A 17,603-nucleotide genomic window follows, 5' to 3' on the forward strand; every position below is an offset into this window, starting at 1 on the left:
AGGGTGTTCAATACCTTGATCATCCATGTAGGGTCCGGCAGAGCTTGATTCAACTTGTAAGAAGGACGCGCAAATGAAGGCATAGGGGACGAAGAATTGACAATCCTGCTCTGAACAACAGAAAGAACGACTTTACTATAAGGGGAGAAGGGGGGAGTGAGGTAGAACACTCAAGCCTGGTCACTAAGGAAGCCACGTGGCGAATCGTGAACAAACATGCAGCATACTGTACATTAGGATCATAGAAAGAATGATGCAATCATGAACAAAACTGTATCATAAGTTAGAATTATACAAGGGATGATGAAATCATAGGCTATGTAACAATATATATATATATATATATATATATATATATATATATATATATATATATATATATATATATATATATATATATATATATATATATATATATATGTTTGTGTGTGTGTGTGTGTGTGTGTGTCCACCAAAAGATTTAGGCAACGGTGACTTAAAACTTGCATTCCTAGACAGTTCTTAGTATCTCTCTATCAGTGATCTATATTGTGTATTGAACTGTAGCACTTCCATGTATGTTGTCAACGTCTACAATATTGACATAAGTAATAAAAAAGGAAGAGTAAAATGCCATATGCAATGATTGCCTGATATGGAAGAGGTGCTAGGAACCCCAGAACAGCACAGCAGACTAATTGCTCCTAACTATCTCTCCCTCTCTCTCTCTCTCTCTCTTTCTATCTCTCTATCTCTTTCTCCAGTAACACTGTAGACGAGCTTCTGTTAATAAAGGTGTGGGGAGCAGTTAATTAAGCGACCTAAAATGGGCTGTTATGAGAGGCCTCGGTCATTAACTCATAATGGTTGGCTCCCATATTTCGTTAGCCAGCTGGTCGATGTGTGGGATTTCGCCAGCTTTATGAGTGGAAACTTGGCATTAAGCGTGTTATCAATGACGGATGGGATATAGTGACGTTCATTACGAATGCTGATGAGGTTGATGGCTTTAGGATTTAATGAAAGAGAACGTAAGTGAAAGTAAAATAGATTATAGTGATGAAAGTAGTGTTTTCATAAATCATGGTCGATAATGAAAGCATATGACTCACCTTGGAACTTAAAAAGAAGGAAAAAAAAAAAAAAATGCTCTCGCAAGCATGCACAAAAGACTAGCAAATATGTGTGCATACATGGAGGCTACACAGTGTTGCACATACATAAATGATGTGGAACATAAAATGAAGTATGCTGTAAAGAGCTTCATTAATTGCAGCACAGCATATGTAAGGGATGCTGAATATTGTATCGAATATTTATTGTCAGTACTGGAATGGGTCAATGTGTGTGTGTTTTTCCTTGGCTGTTCAGAGTGCAGAATTTATGAATGGCGTTACTGGAGAGGTCAAAGCTAAAGTCGTGCAGACGGGAGTAAAATTGGTTATTCATGATTAGAGATGGAACGCTGCACATCTGCTGTATGTAAGTAATGCTGGGTTTATTGCTAATACTGAAGGAAACGGTTGGGGTCTGGTTCATTCTGTGATTTTTTTTTTTTAATTGGTGGATTATAAACGTACAGTATATTAAAAAAAAAAAAGTAGAAATAGTGTTAGTTGAATGACAAGGATTCTCAGTGTAATTTGATGGTGAGTTTGGAGAGACTGCAGAAAGGTGAAGATTTCAGTTACCTATATGCAGCAATAATGAAGAAAGGTAACTCTAAAGGATGTGGCGACTAGAATGGAAAATGAGGAGGTTGGTATCAGGGAAGTCTGGATGCCTAATAGAAGTCCGAGTATACAGGGTACAAGACGATTGCATGACGGTGTGCTAATGCCCATATTAATACACGTGTGTAAGATTTTGCAATGATATGAGCAACAGAGATATGGATAAAAGCAGCTGACATGGGACTGCAACGAAATGTTCGTGGGTTGCATCTGATAAAGAATAAGTGAAGTTCACTGGTCAGATGAAAAGAGAGACTGTGGTTACTGTATTTGATATGACCACAATGAAAGGATATGATTTGGGTTTTCCAAAAAGTAACTTGACAGCCTTAAATAAAGCACATCAGAATGAAGAAGAAAGGGTACATGAATTTCCTTCAGTTCACTAAGTACCCCCAGAACCCCTGAGATGAATAAAGTCGCTTGAAGAAATCGTAAGTACATAATATCATGAAATTAATCGGCCTGATCACGTAAAAAAAAAAAAATTGTTTTTACCCTTATACCAGTTCAGGATGACACACCCAAGCATGTATACAATGTAGACGATGGGAAACAGCGTTCAGTTAGTGACAAGTGAAGGTGTGTGTCACCATCAGTTAGATTTAGGAGATGTCGGACATCCTTCAATGGATTACCTTATCTATGACCAGAGTCAGATACATTAAAATAAATTAATCAACTTTTCTTCGGTTTGTCTTTTTCTTTGCATACATCAGTTTGTTATTCCCTCCAGGAATCTCTAATTAAACTGGTTTATTTTAAGCCTTTCTTTGTAATTCTCTTTTTCGTTAGAGGCAGCTTTTACAAGATTCAAATTTTCAACGCATTTCTGTAGTCAGTTAAAAATTTAAATACAAACACCACAGCTTAACCAGGATTCCTTCACTTAGCTGGGCCATAGGAGCTGGCTCGACCTCCCCAGCCCCCACCCCTCACTATGCCACAACCTTTGCTTTGTGTAACAGTAAGGGTAGTTGTGGGAAGTAAAATGTACGGTAGATGTGGTGGCAGTTTTAATGATTAAGGAGGTAGTGATGCTAATGGTTGTGTTGGTAGAGCTGAAAATAGCTATAATCACGATCTGCCCGGGAGAAGAGCGACAAAGTGTTTTGGAAGATGGCAGACAGTATAAGATTTACATATGAAAAGAATCTGTTAATTTCCTCAGTGCAACAAATGTGATGGTAAAACTATTGGTATCTTATTCATTCTCAATATTTATGTATCTGTCCACCACTCAGTACATATAACTGTTTCCACGGAAAGTTTTAGGCAACAGCGACTTCGAGCTCGCATTCCTAGGCAGTTCTACTATCTCTCTGTCAGTGATACATATTGTGCATTGAACCGTATTGCTTCCATGTATGCTGTTTACGTCTACAGCTAGGAACCCTCCGAAGAACAACAGACTAATTATTGCTCCTAACTCTCTCTCTCTCTCTCTCTCTCTCTCTCTCTCTCTCTCTCCAGTAACACTGTAGACGAGCTTCTGTTAATAATGGTGTGGGGAGAAGTTAATCAAGTGACTATGGAAGCCAAAAGCTCTTTCTCAATAGTTGAGTAGTTCTTTTGAGGTGGAGTGAACTTCCTACTGTAATAAGATACAGGGTGTTCAATACCCTGATCATCCTCTTACAGCAAAACAGCCCCAGCTCCTGTATCACTTGCGTCAACAGCCATCTTAAAAGGCTTAGCAAAATTTGGAGTAGCGAGCACTGGCTGACTTACTAGGATAGCTTTAGGTTTACTGAAAGAGGATCCACAGTTATCGGTCCAGACAAATTTAACTCCCTTTTTCAGTAGGTCTGTAAGTGGTGATACAAGAATTGAAAAGTTAAGAACAAATCTCCGGTAATAACCTACCATTCCCAAAAATCTTTGTAGCTCTTTCCTACTTTTAGGTCTGGGAAGATCACATATAGCCTGAACCTTAGCTGTGGTGCAACGTATCCATCACCAGTTACATACCTAAGGTACTGAACTTTAGCTTGACCAAACTCACACTTTGATAAATTAGCTACAAGATTAGCCTGAACCAAACGCTCAAGAAATTTACTGACATGGCATAGGTGATCTTTCCTGTTGTCACTGAAGATTAATGCATCATCAATATAAACAACACACCCTGCCAAACCCTCTGCTATAACATTCATAAGCTTCTGAAAAGTGGCTGGTGCATTCTTCATACCATATGGCATTACAGATCATGCAAAAGTCTTTCCTAGTGTTAAAAAACGTGAGATCTCCCTAGCACGTTCAGTCATAGGTACTTGCCAGTATTCCTTTAATAAATCAAACTTACTTATGAACCTAGCCTTTCCGATCTTGTTTATGCAATCTTCCACGCGAGGGAGAGGGTAAGTGTCTGTTTTGGTTATCTGATTAACACGAATGTAGTCAATGCAAAGCCGCTATGACCCACCTGGCTTAGGGACTAGAGTGACAGGAGAACTCCACTCGCCCTGACAGGGCTCGATCATCTTGTGGTCCAACAGGTAGCCAAGCTCCTTCTGGATGAGAGGAACTTTCACTGGGTTCACACGGTAAGGAGGCAGTTTAATTGGCTTTGCGTCTCCAACATCGACATCATGCATCAACACAGTGGTTCTTTCTGGAGTGTCACGGAACACTTGCGGGTACTCCTGCAGTAATGCCGAAAACTCCTGCCTTTCCTCGGGAGCTAGATGAGAAAGCTTAGTCTGGAGATCATTCATGATATCAGGATTCTTCCCCAAACTATCACTCAGGCTCATACTGCAAGGGAGAGCTTCATTTGCAGACTCGGGTGGAACAGCTACAGTGCAGACTGGGTTATTTTCATCCCGCCTGTGATATAACTTTAGCATGTTGATGTGACAAAGTTGCTTGTTCTTTCTACGATCTGGTGTGGCGATGACATAGTTGACATCACTGAGTTTCTTCTCCACGAAATAAGGACCACTAAACTTGGCTTGAAGAGGTTGCCCATGCACTGGTAGCAGAATCAAAACCTGATCTCCTGGCTGAAAGTGGCGTAACCTGGACTTCTTATCATACCAAGTCTTCTTATCTTCTCCTGAGCAGCTCCTAAATTCTCTCTAGCCAGCTGTAAAGCAGTGGGCAGCCGTTCTTTGAACTTCATCACATACTCCAGCAGGTTGACGTCATCTTCCTCCGACAGGCAGCAATCCTTGAGTAGCTTAAGGGGTCCTCTTACTTCATGGCCAAACAGTAGTTCAAAGGGTGAGAAGCCCTGTGATTCATTTGGAGATTCTCTTGTGGCAAATACAACGAAGGGAAGACCTTTATCCCAATCTTTCTGATGTTCCAAACAGTATTTCCTGAGCATCGATTTGAGTGTTTGATGATATCTCTCCAACGCTCCTTGGGTCTGGGAATGGTAAGCTGAAGACGTGATCTGGGTGATGCCCAGCTCTTTCAGAGACTGCTTGAAAACATTTGACATGAAATTACTTCCCCAGTCTGACTGTACCTCCTTGGGCAGACCAAACTTGGTGAAGAACCCTAGCATTTCCTTAACCACGTTCTTTGCTGACATGTTTCTAAGTGGAATGGCTTCAGGATAACGAGTAGCCATATCAATCAGGGTCAACACATAAGAAAATCCTGAAGAAGTCTTTTAGGAAGAGGGCCCAAAATATCCACCAACACACGGATGAATGGCGCCTCAAAAGGAGGAATGAGAACTAGAGATGCAACCTTTTCGGTCTGATTACACTTCCCCACAACTTGACAGGTGTGACAAGACTTACAGTACCAGGAAACATCTCTGAAGATACCTGACCAGCAAAAGTGTTTCAAAATGCGTGCCACAGTCTTCCTCACTCCAAGGTGTCCTGCCAAACTGGAATCATGAGCCACTCTAATGATATCCTGCCTACAAACATGAGGGATGACAACTTGATGTACAACCTCCCATTCACAGTCGGCTGATGCTGTTGGGGGTCTCCACTTCCTCATAAGTACTCCTGACTTTATATAATAACAAGTTGGAGCACCAGCTGACTCTTCCTCACTGCAAGCAGAGTTAGCTAGACCTTTCAACTCAGGGTCAGCAACCTGCAACTCAACCAACTCTTGACGAGACAAATTATCAACACTACGGGGTACTGCCTCATCTGGTGAGTGGTCCAAATTAGCAAGAAAAGTGTCAGCTAGGATAACATCATCATCATCATTATCCTCTAAATCACCAGTAACTTTAGACTTAGCCCTAGTGACAGCACATGCAGAGAACACATCAGGGACAACACAATCCTGGGTCGCAGTCACTGGTTCACTAGACAACTGAGGAGCTGGACACACCTGACTTCCACCAATATCATTTCCAAGTAAGAAAGTTACACCTGACATTGGGAGTGTCTCAACCAACCCAACCATAACGGAACCATTAACAAAACCAGACTCTAGATTCACTCTGCACAGAGGGACAGAGAAGTAATTATTCCCTACACCTTGTAAGATTACAGTTTCATCAGAGGAATTAACATTAGAGCCTAGAACACTGGTCAGCATAAGGGATTGGCAAGCACCTGTATCACGATATATTTTAAATGATTTCCTATCATTACTGTCCAGAGGACTGACAAAACCATCAGACAGGAAATTAGCACATGAACTCTTGAGAGTGTCACCCACGTTACTGCTCAAAAGAGGAGCTTCATCATGAGAATTTAATTTACCCCTCAAAGCAGGTTCAGTTAACTCGGTTAAAGAATTCTGGGAACTCTCAAGAGTGGACACTAGACCAATTAACTGAATATTTAAAGACTCCTTTTTGTTCACATCACGCTGTCTCCTGAAACATTTCTCCGTAGTATGACCAAGCTTACTACAATAAGTACATTTACTTTTCTGAAATCTAGAGGTGGAGCTGGTATTTACTTCCTGAGAAACATCATCTTTATTCTCTTTCCTGTTACCTGTACTCTGAATATAGGCAACGTACTCTCAGCTTTCCTTTTTTCTTTAGAATATCTCTTGTGAGTGAGAACATATTCATCAGCTAAAACTGCAGCATCAAATTATCTATTCTTTTCTCATCAAGATATAGGCTTACATCTTTATTAATACACCTTTTGAAGTCCTCCAGCAAAATCATCTGCTTCAATTTATCAAAATCAGAATTTACATTCTTAGAATTTAACCACTGCTCTAACAGATCTTCTTTGATTTTTGCATACTCAACATGGGATTGCTTATCTTGCTTATAAGCTGTCCTAAATTTTACTCTATAGGCTTCAGGAACAAGCTCATAGGCCTTAAGAATCAAGCTCTTAACTACATCATAATTATCAGATTGATCCTGAGGCAAAGATGCATAAGTTACTTGAGCTTTACCGGTGAGAACACTCTGAAGGAGTACTGGCCAATACTTTTTCGGCCAGTCAAAACCTGTAGCTACCCTCTCAAACAACTGAAAATACTTTATTAAATCAGATTCATTAAAAGGAGGGACAACTTTTAACATTTTTACCCACATCAAAATCATCAGAGCTAGATGATCCAGTTCCTCCTTGTTTCATGCGATACTCATGGTCTGCCTGAATCCTAGCAAGTTCAATTTGTGCCTGAGCCTGTGCCTGTGCCTCCTGAATACGAGCCTGAGACTCAGCCTCCTTAGCACGTGCCTGAAACTCAGCCTCCTTAGCACATGCCTGAAACTCAGCCTCCTTAGCACGAGCCTTCTGCAGGGCTAGCTGAAACTTAGTTATTTCAATCTGCGTTTGCTCATCTGGAGGAGTTACAGTAAACAAGCTTTTATTAATCATGCCAACAATTTGATCTTCAGAAAGATGAGAGTGAACAGGAATTCCCAATTGTTAAGCAACAAGCTTAAGTTCATTCTTTGTTCTGTTATCTACATCACACACTGTTTGCACATTTGACAAAAAATCTTTGGCTTCATCAAGAGGAGTAATAATAGACATCATGAATAAATCAGTCACAAAATATCAAGCAATATCCTTATGATAATATCCTGAATATCCTGATGAGAGGTCGCCAAATTAATGTTACGGAATAGAGAGAGATAATGAACACTTCAAATGAGAATACTAAAATCACTACTGTCCTGCAAAGTTCCAGGTTCAAAACAAAAGACTTAGGTAAAATTACAAGTTAAAGTTTAATGCTCAAACTAACAACTAAATACTCAGGACTCATAAGGATAATGTAATGGCAAAACAGGTTACATATATGGTTAACTGCAATAGCCTCTATTAACACGAATTAGGAAGAGCAAATTTATCTAATTCAGCCCTGATAAAACGAGAAAACCGGATAATGCTGAGTTAAAGCAAGATATAATATTATTACAGATACAAAATATTACTAATACTGGCTGACAGTATGGAACCAACATGAATCATAAAAACTTTACCAGGCTTACGAATTAACGCCTTAGGCGATACAGTACAAGAAAAATGGTAATAACACTTATACTCAAATTATACAGCAGCTAGATGGCTGGAGACTTCCTGAGCACTCACAAAAATAATAATATACTGTACAGGGGAGGACAGAGATGTGAACAGAATGAGGAGTAGATCTAAGTGGCAACTAATGCAGAGACTGAACTCATCATATAGGGGGCCGGCAGAGCTTCATTCAACTTGTAAGAAGGACACGCAAATGAAGGCATAGGGGACGAAGAGTTGACAATCCTGCTCTGAACAACAGAAAGAACGACTTACTCTACTCTAAGGGGAGAAGGGGGGAGTGAGGTAGAACACGCAAGCCTGGTCACTATGGAAGCCGCGTGGCGAATCGTGAACAAACATGCAGCATACTGTACATTAGGATCATACAAAGGATGATGCAGTCATGAACAAAACTGTATCATAAGTTAGAATTATACAAGGGATGATGAAATCATAGGCTATATAACACCTCCCCACAAAGAAAAAGAAATTTACAAAGGAAATTTCTGATTACTCTAAAACAATCTGTCTAAAGTCTAGATAACAAATCTGCAATAACATTTTCTTTCCCCTTGACATGTTGTATGTCTAATGAATACTCCTGAAGAAGTAGACTCCATCTTGTCAATCTCTGATTTTTATCTTTAAACTTACTAAGGAATTTCAGTGGGTTATTATCGGTATAAATGACTATGTGGTCAAAACCAGAACACAAATAAAATGAAAAATGCTTTAAACCCAAAATCTAGGCCAAAAGCTCTTTCTCAATAGTTGAGTAGTTCTTTTGAGGTAGAGTGAACTTCTTACTGTAATAAGATACAGGGTGTTCAATACCTTGATCATCCATATAGCGTCCGGCAGAGCTTGATTCAACTTGTAAGAAGGACGCGCAAATGAAGGCATAGGGGACGAGGAATTGACAATCCTACTCTGAACAACAGAAAGAACGACTTACTCTACTATAAGAGGAGAAGGGGGGAGTGAGGTAGAACACTCAAGCCTGTTCACTATGGAAGCCACGTGGCGAATCGTGAACAAACATGCAGCATACTATACATTAGGATCATACAAAGAATGATGCAATCATGAACAAAACTGTATCATAAGTTAGAATTATACAAGGGATGATGAAATCATAGGCTATGTAACAATATATATATATATATATATATATATATATATATATATATATATATATATATATATATATATATATATATATATATATATATATATGTGTGTGTGTGTGTGTGTGTGTGTGTGTCCACCAAAAGATTTAGGCAACAGTGACTTAAAACTTGCATTCCTAGGCAGTTCCTAGTATCTCTCTATCAGTGATCTATATTGTGTATTGAACTGTAGTACTTCCATCTATGTTGTCAACGTCTACAATATTGACATAAGTAATAAAAAAGGAAGAGTAAAATGCCATATGCAATGATAGCCTGATATGGAAGAGGTGCTAGGAACCCCAGAACAGCACAGCAGACTAATTGCTCCTAACTATCTCTCTCTCTCTCTCTCTCTCTCTCTCTCTCTCTCTTTCTCCAGTAACACTGTAGACGAGCTTCTGTTAATAATGGTGTGGGGAGCAGTTAATTAAGCGACCTAAAGTGGGCTGTTATGAGAGGCCTCGGTCATTAACTCATAATGGTTGGCTACCATATTTCGTTAGCCAGCTGGTCGATGTGTGGGATTTCGCCAGCTTTATGAGTGGAAACTTGGCATTAAGCGTGTTATCAATGACGGATGGGATATAGTGACGTTGATTACGAATGCTGATGAGGTTGATGGCTTTAGGATTTAATGAAAGAGAATGTAAGTGAAAGTAAAATAGATGATAGTGATGACAGTAGTGTTTTCATTAATCATGGTCGATAATGAAAGCATATGACTCACCATGGAACTTGAAAAGAAGCAAAAAAAAAAAAAAAAAAAAAAGTGCTCTCGCAAGCATGCACAAAAGACTAGCAAATATGTGTGCATACATGGAGGCTACACAGTGTTGCACATACATAAATGATGTGGAACATAAAATGAAGTATGCTGTAAAGAGCTTCATTAATTGCAGCACAGCATATGTAAGGGATGCTGAATATTGTATCGAATATTTATTGTCAGTACTGGAATGGGTCAATGTGTGTGTGTTTTTCTTTGGCTGTTCAGAGTGCAGAATTTATGAATGGCGTTACTGGAGAGGTCAAAGCTAAAGTCGTGGAGACGGGAGTAAAATTGGTTATTCATGATTAGAGATGGAACGCTGCACATCTGCTGTATGTAAGTAATGCTGGGTTTATTGCTAATACTGAAGGAAACGGTTGGAGTCTGGTTCATTCTGTGATTTTTTTTTTTATTTCGTGGATGATAAACGTACAGTATATTAAAAAAAAAAAAAAGTAGAAATAGTGTTAGTTGAATGACAAGGATTCTCAGTGTAATTTGATGGTGAGTTTGGAGAGACTGCAGAAAGGTGAAGATTTCAGTTACCTATATGCAGTAATAAAGAAGAAAGGTAACTCTAAAGGATGTGGCGACTAGAATGGAAAATGAGGAGGTTGGTATCAGGGAAGTCTGGATGCATAATAGAAGTCCGAGTATACAGGGTACAAGACGATTGCATGACGGTGTGCTAATGCCCATATTAATACACGTGTGTAAGACTTTGCAATGATATGAGCAACCAAGATATGGATAAAAGCAGCTGACATGGGACTGCAACGAAATGTTCGTGGGTTGCATCTGATAAAGACGAATAAGTGAAGTTCACTGGTCAGAGGAAAAAAGAGACTGTGGTTACTGTATTTGATATGACCACAATGAAAGGATATGATTTGGGTTTTCCAAAAAGTAACTTGACAGCCTTAAATAAAGCACATCAGAATGAAGAAGAAAGGGTACATGAATTTCCTTCAGTTCACTAAGTACCCCCAGAACCCCTGAGATGAATAAAGTCGCTTGAAGAAATCGTAAGTACATAATATGATGAAATTAATCGGCCTGATCACGTAAAAAAAAAAAAAAATTGTTTTTACCCTTATACCAGTTCAGGATGACACATCCCAGCATGTATACAATGTAGACGATGGGAAACAGCGTTCAGTTAGTGACAAGTGAAGGTGTGTATCACCATCAGTTAGATTTAGGAGGAGATGTCGGACATCCTTCAATGGATTACCTTATCTATGACCAGAGTCAGATACATTAAAATAAATTAATCAACTTTTCTTCGGTTTGTCTTTTTCTTTGCATACATCAGTTTGTTATTCCCTCCAGGAATCTCTAATTAAACTGGTTTGTTTTTAGCCTTTCTTTGTAATTCTCTTTTTCGTTAGAGGCAGCTTTTACCAGATTCAAACTTTCAACGCATTTCTGTAGTCAGTTAAAAATTTAAATACAAACACCACAGCTTAACCAGGATTCCTTCACTTAGCTGGGCCATAGGAGCTGGCTCGACCTCCCCAGCCCCCACCCCTCACTACGCCACAACCTTTGCTTTGTGTAACAGTAAGGGTAGTTGTGGGAAGTAAAATGTACGGTAGACGTGGTGGCAGTTTTAATGATTATGGAGGTAGTGATGCTAATGGTTGTGTTGGTAGAGCTGAAAATAGCTATAATCACGATCTGCCCGGGAGAAGAGCGACAAAGTGTTTTGGAAGATGGCAGACAGTATAAGATTTACATATGAAAAGAATCTGTTAATTTCCTCAGTGCAACAAATGTGATGGTAAAACTATTGGTATCTTATTCATTCTCAATATTTATGTATCTGTCCACCACTCAGTACATATAACTGTTTCCACGGAAAGTTTTAGGCAACAGCGACTTCGAGCTCGCATTCCTAGGCAGTTCTACTATCTCTCTGTCAGTGATACATATTGTGCATTGAACCGTATTGCTTCCATGTATGCTGTTTACGTCTACAGCTAGGAACCCTCCGAAGAACAACAGACTAATTATTGCTCCTAACTCTCTCTCTTTCTCTCTCTCTCTCTCTCTCTCTCTCTCTCTCTCTCTCTCTCTCCAGTAACACTGTAGACGAGCTTCTGTTAATAATGGTGTGGGAAGCAGTTAATTAAGTGACCTAAAACGAGTTGTTATGAGAGGCCTCGGTCATTAACTCATAATGGTTGACTCTGATATTTCACAGCCAGCTGGTCGATGTGTGGGATTTCGCCAGCTTTATGGGTGAAAATTTGGCATTAAGCGTGTTATCAATGACGGCAGGGATATAGTGACGTTGATTACGAATGCTGATGAGGTTGATGGCTTTAGGATTTAATGAAAGAGAATGTAAGTGAAAGTAAAATAGATGATAGTGATGACAGTAGTGTTTTCATTAATCATGGTCGATAATGAATTCATATGACTCACCTTGGAACTTGGAAAGAAGGCCCCCCCCCCCAAAAAAAAAAAAAAAAAAAATGCTGACGCAAGCAAGCACAGAAGGCTAGCAAATATGTGTTCATACATGGAGGCTACACAGTGTTGTACATAAATGATGTGGAAAGTTAAATGAAGTATGCTGTAAAGAGCTTTAATAACTGCAGGACAGGATATGTAAGGGATGCTGAATGTTGTATCGAGTTTTTATTGTCAGCACTGGATGGTTCAAGATGTGTATTTTTATCCTTGGCTGTTCAGAGTGCAGAATGTTCGGATGGAGTTATTGGAGAGGTCAAAACTAAAGTAGCGGAGACGAGAGTAAAGTTGGTTGTAAATGACTAAAGATGGAAAGTTGCATATCTATTGTGTGTGTTGATTGCTAATAGTGAAGAAAACGTTTGTCGCCTGGTTCATTTTGTGTGTGTGTGTGTGTGTGTGTGTGTGTGTGTGTGTGTGTGTGTGTGTGTGTGTGTGTGTGTGTGTGTGTGTGTGTGTGTGTGTGTGTGTATTTTGTGAATGATGAACGTATATTCTGAAAAAAATAGAAACAATGGCAGTTGAATAACAAGGTTTCTCAGCGAACAGTAATGATGGTGTATTTGGAGAGATGGCAAATGAAGTGTTCGTTTACTTATATGCAGTAATAAAGAGGAATGGTAACGCTCTAAAGGATGTGGTAAGTAGAATGGTCCAAGATAAGATGGAGGTTGGTAATAGGGAAGTCTGGATGCCTAATAGAAGTCCAAGTATTCAGGGTACAAGACGATTGCATGAAGGTGTGCTAATGCCCATATTAATACATGGATGTGAGACTTTGGAATGATATGAGCACAAAAGATATGGGTAAAAGCAACTGATATGGGACTGCCAAGAAATGCTTGTGGGCTGCGTCTGATAAAGACGAATCAGTGTACTTCATTGGTCAGAGAAAAAGAGGGACTGTGGTTACTGTATCTGATATGACCACAGTGAAAGGATATGACTGTGTTTTCCAAATGGTGTAAGTGAGTGAGTTTGAACGAAAACGGCAGTATGGAAAGTAAAGAAGATGGCTGGAAAAAAAAGTCTGTTCAACCTGTCCACAACCAGACGCCACAACCCCTGAAGGGGTGATCGTTTGCCTGTGAATTAGTTGTTTAACGGGGAGGGGCACTAACCCTCCGCCAAGACACTTGTTGACACTTAGGGAACATTAATGAGTTGGCTATATGGTCACCACCCAGCACGGTAAATGGCTTCCTGGCTTGCAGGAAACCATTTGCCTTGTCACTCAATGTGAAGCCACCGGAAAAAGAAAAAAGATTAACAAAATGTAACAGGAAAGATGAGAGAAACAGAGAGGAGAGTAGACACAGAAGAAGAATGATATAGGTGAAGTAAGAAGCAGGCAGCAGTACATCAAGCAACTGGATGATTGTGGCCATCACCCACCACAAATAGGTGAGTGCATGTATGAGTAAGTTACTGTATGTATGACCGTTTTCAAAGGCAAACAATTTAAGAATTATCGAAACAGTTGGATAAATTTAGTATGGCCATGAAAATGATAGGAGTTGCATTTTTGTATTTTTAACTTGGCAGTCACGGGAAAAGTATGTCTATCTATCTATCTATTGCCAGACCCCTTAATCCCGTAAGGGGTGGCCATAGACAAATCGCCTCCATGTCACCCTATCCCCTGCCATTTCAATGCCCTGCTTCCAGCTCTCCCTCCCCCCCCTCTCACATGCCTCACCACTCCATCCCTCCACCTCTCTCTCCCTGCGCCATCTTGGGATACACACGCATTAAAGCAGCGCTCCGCATATCTAAGTTTTCAACAACAAGCTTGAGTGAAGATCGGTGTGAAAGTGAACAGATCAGTGTATAAGAGTCGTAGACATATTTCCCCCGTGTAAAGTATTTAAATAGATTTCATGTAAAAGTTTTAGAGCGGGTTAAACGTGTAAAGCGTTCGCGTGTCCCTTTGTTTACAAGTATTCGCACCCTCCACATCGTATTCCTGCCCTTTCCCGTCGTTTATTTCTGGTCTCAGACATAATATAGTTTATTTTCCCGCAGATCAAGGTCAGTTAGAACGATCTCTAACAAACAGATTATCTTTTCTCACTAGTAAATGGTGTAGTGAACTGAGAGTGTATTTACCTACCAGCTCTCTTTGTTTCTGTTCCCACTATCAGCCTTGTACGTCTTACTTTAAAGTCTAACGTAACAAATACTAAGTTGCTTGCTAGTTTAGTGCAAGTGAACAGCATTGTCTTCTGTATAAAGTAACAACTGTGTGATTGATGTTACACCAGTGAAAATAGTTTTTGCACTACAAACCGTTGTTCACTGAGTGAAGCTAGGTGTTTATTTTGATTTCTCCCCAACATTCCATTGTTATTTTCTTTTTTCCTTTTTTCTCCCAGTGAATCAGTTTATGGTGTATTTCCACAATACATGGTAAGCTAGATCATACCATAGCAAGTAGATTTTCTTTTCATTTTACACAGTTCATGGTAAGTTAGGTTGTACCATAGCAAGCAGATTTTCTACTCTTTTTACACTGGTAAAAGAAGTCATGTAGGTTGGGTTGTGCTATAGCAGGTGGATTTTCTATTCTTTTTATACTGGTAAAGGAAGATAGTATATAAAAAGTAAGTGAATCTCCCTAGAAATTCAATATTTCATTTATAGAGTAAATTGTCCATTTTTAACAACATCCCTTAACCAGTTGTATATTATTTTTTATTTTCAGTTGTTCACTGAGAGAAGCTAGGTTTTTATTTTGATTGTTTTCCCCAACATTCCATTGTTATTTTTTTTTTTCCTTTTTCTCCAGTGAATCAGTGTATGGTGTATTTCCACAATTCATGGTAAGCTAGATCATACCATGGCAAGTAGATTCTCTTTTCATTTTACACAGTTCATGGTAAGTTAGGTTGTACCATAGCAAGCAGATTTTCTGTTGTTTTTACACTGGTAAAAGAATTCATGTAGGTTGGATTGTGCCATACCAGGTAGATTTTCTATTCTTTTTATACTGGTAAAGGAAGATAATATATAAAAAGTAAGTGAATCTCCCTAGAAATTCAATATTTCATATATAGAGTAAATTGACCATTTGTAACAACATCCATTAACCAGCAGTATATTATTTTTTATTTGTGTGGGATTGTGGAAATATTGCTACAAAATGCCATCTAACCTGAAGGCCTGCCAGGAGTGTACTGGTCGCTTTGCGGCTCAGTATTTTTCGGATTACTTTTCGACGCCTGTGTGCAAACTATGCATCTTGAGAAGAGAGCTAGAAAATGGTGTAGCTGAATCGCACAGAAATTACAGGGAACTCAAGGCAGACTTTGAGACACTGATAGAGTTTGTAGTGGCAAATGTAGGAGTCAGCAACAGTACTCGAGAAGGAAGAAGCGTACAAACTGAGCTCGTACAAGCCCCCGCCCATCAGGCAGTTACAAATAATAGTGTATCAGTATCTTCCTCACCCAGCGATTCAGCACGTTCCTCGCCAAGCGAAGTCCCCTTTACTATGGTAAGAAATGGCGCAAAACCCGGAAAAGATACGAGGAAGCATCTTCCCATAACTACGTATAATCGCTACCAGATCCTTGCCGAAGCAGTTAATGAGACAGAAGAAACAAGGCTTATTGGGGACTCTATTGTACGCAGTCAGCTGGAGGAATTTTGTGGACGCGCCCCCATCAGCAGAAAGAGGTACTGTTTTCCAGGAGGTGGACTATGTGATATCACAGAAGATTGCGATGAGGTCACAAAAGACGCAAATGATCAAACTCTACATGTTATCCATGTTGGTACAAATGATCTGAAGCGCAATAGATCAGAGGAATTGCTAGCAAAGTATTATGAAATGATCAAACGATTCAAAACTAAGTCCACTAATGTGATAATATCTGGTATACTCCCAAGGATCAAGGCAGAAAACAGTTTCTATGAGAAGGCCTTCAGCACAAATAACTGGCTCAAATCTCTCTGCACGCAAGAGGGAGTCGACTTTGTCAATCTGTGGGACCAGTTTTATGAGCAACATACTCTATTCCAGAAAGATGGTCTCCACTTGAACTCAGTAGGAGTGGCACGGCTAGGTACACTTTTATACGATAAAGTCGCCCTCTTCAGATAAAAAAACGCAGCACGTCCAGGAACAGTAACCTTCACGAAAATACCCACAAAGTCAGATCACCAACTGTTTGGAACGGAATTAGTCTGCTATGTTTAATGCACGTAGTCTACATAACAAGTTTGAGGATTTAGAATCTCTAATTTACCTAGAAAATTATGACATCGTTGGCATCACAGAGTCCTGGATTAACACATCTGACCGTGACTTTCTAGCGGAATACTCATTAACAGGGTACAATATTTTCAGCTGTGAGTGACCACATCGAGCTGGTGGCGGTGTTTTACTATATGTGAAAACTAGTCATGCCACGTTGAGTACACCGCTTCCCATCCGATCAGCGAAGTTAAGCAACGTTGGGTCTGGTTAGTACTTGGATGGGTGACCGCCTAGGAACACCAGATGCTGTTGGCATCCCTACGTGTCAAGTGGGGTTGGTGGAGGATTAGTGCCCCTCCCTGTAAAACAATTAACTCTAAGCCCTTGGCCACCCCATTTGGGATACATGGCGTCTGGCAATGGATGGATGGATGGATGGGAAAACTAGTCTCCATCCCCTTGTGCTATCCAAACCCAGTATTACCAACATAGATGCCAGTTATGTTCAGCTAAGTATTAATTCACACAAAATAAATATATGTCTCATCTATCGTCCTCCAGCACAGTCAACTGAGACAGATGAAAAACTTTATGATCAAATTGTGGAAATTTGTTGTCAAGAGGATAGCGTAATTTTTGGAGACTTTAATCTACCGGTAACAAAGTGGGGTGAACCACTGACAGCACACTCAGGACAAGAGCTTTATACGAATCTTCAAGAAAGCGCCCTTTCCCAACATGTAGAATACCCAACGAGAGGAAACAATATCCTAGACATCATCTTGACTACAAATGATAACCTAGTCAACAACGTTGAAATAGGACCTGAGCTTAGTTCCAGTGATC

At 39.8% G+C, this 17,603-nt stretch overlaps 1 non-coding gene across 1 annotated transcript; it reads left to right on the plus strand.

Annotated features, from left to right (window-relative positions):
• The first annotated feature begins 16,952 nt into the window (after positions 1–16,952).
• On the plus strand, positions 16,953–17,072 carry LOC145396962 (5S ribosomal RNA). The gene has a single exon (XR_013896885.1). It is a non-coding gene; the product is annotated as a 5S ribosomal RNA (ribosomal RNA).
• Positions 17,073–17,603: the final 531 nt, after the last annotated feature.

Source organism: Coenobita brevimanus, chromosome 4, assembly GCF_032717465.1.
Source record: "Coenobita brevimanus isolate Jiangsu-jjx chromosome 4, ASM3271746v2, whole genome shotgun sequence".
NCBI lineage: Eukaryota > Metazoa > Arthropoda > Malacostraca > Decapoda > Coenobitidae > Coenobita > Coenobita brevimanus.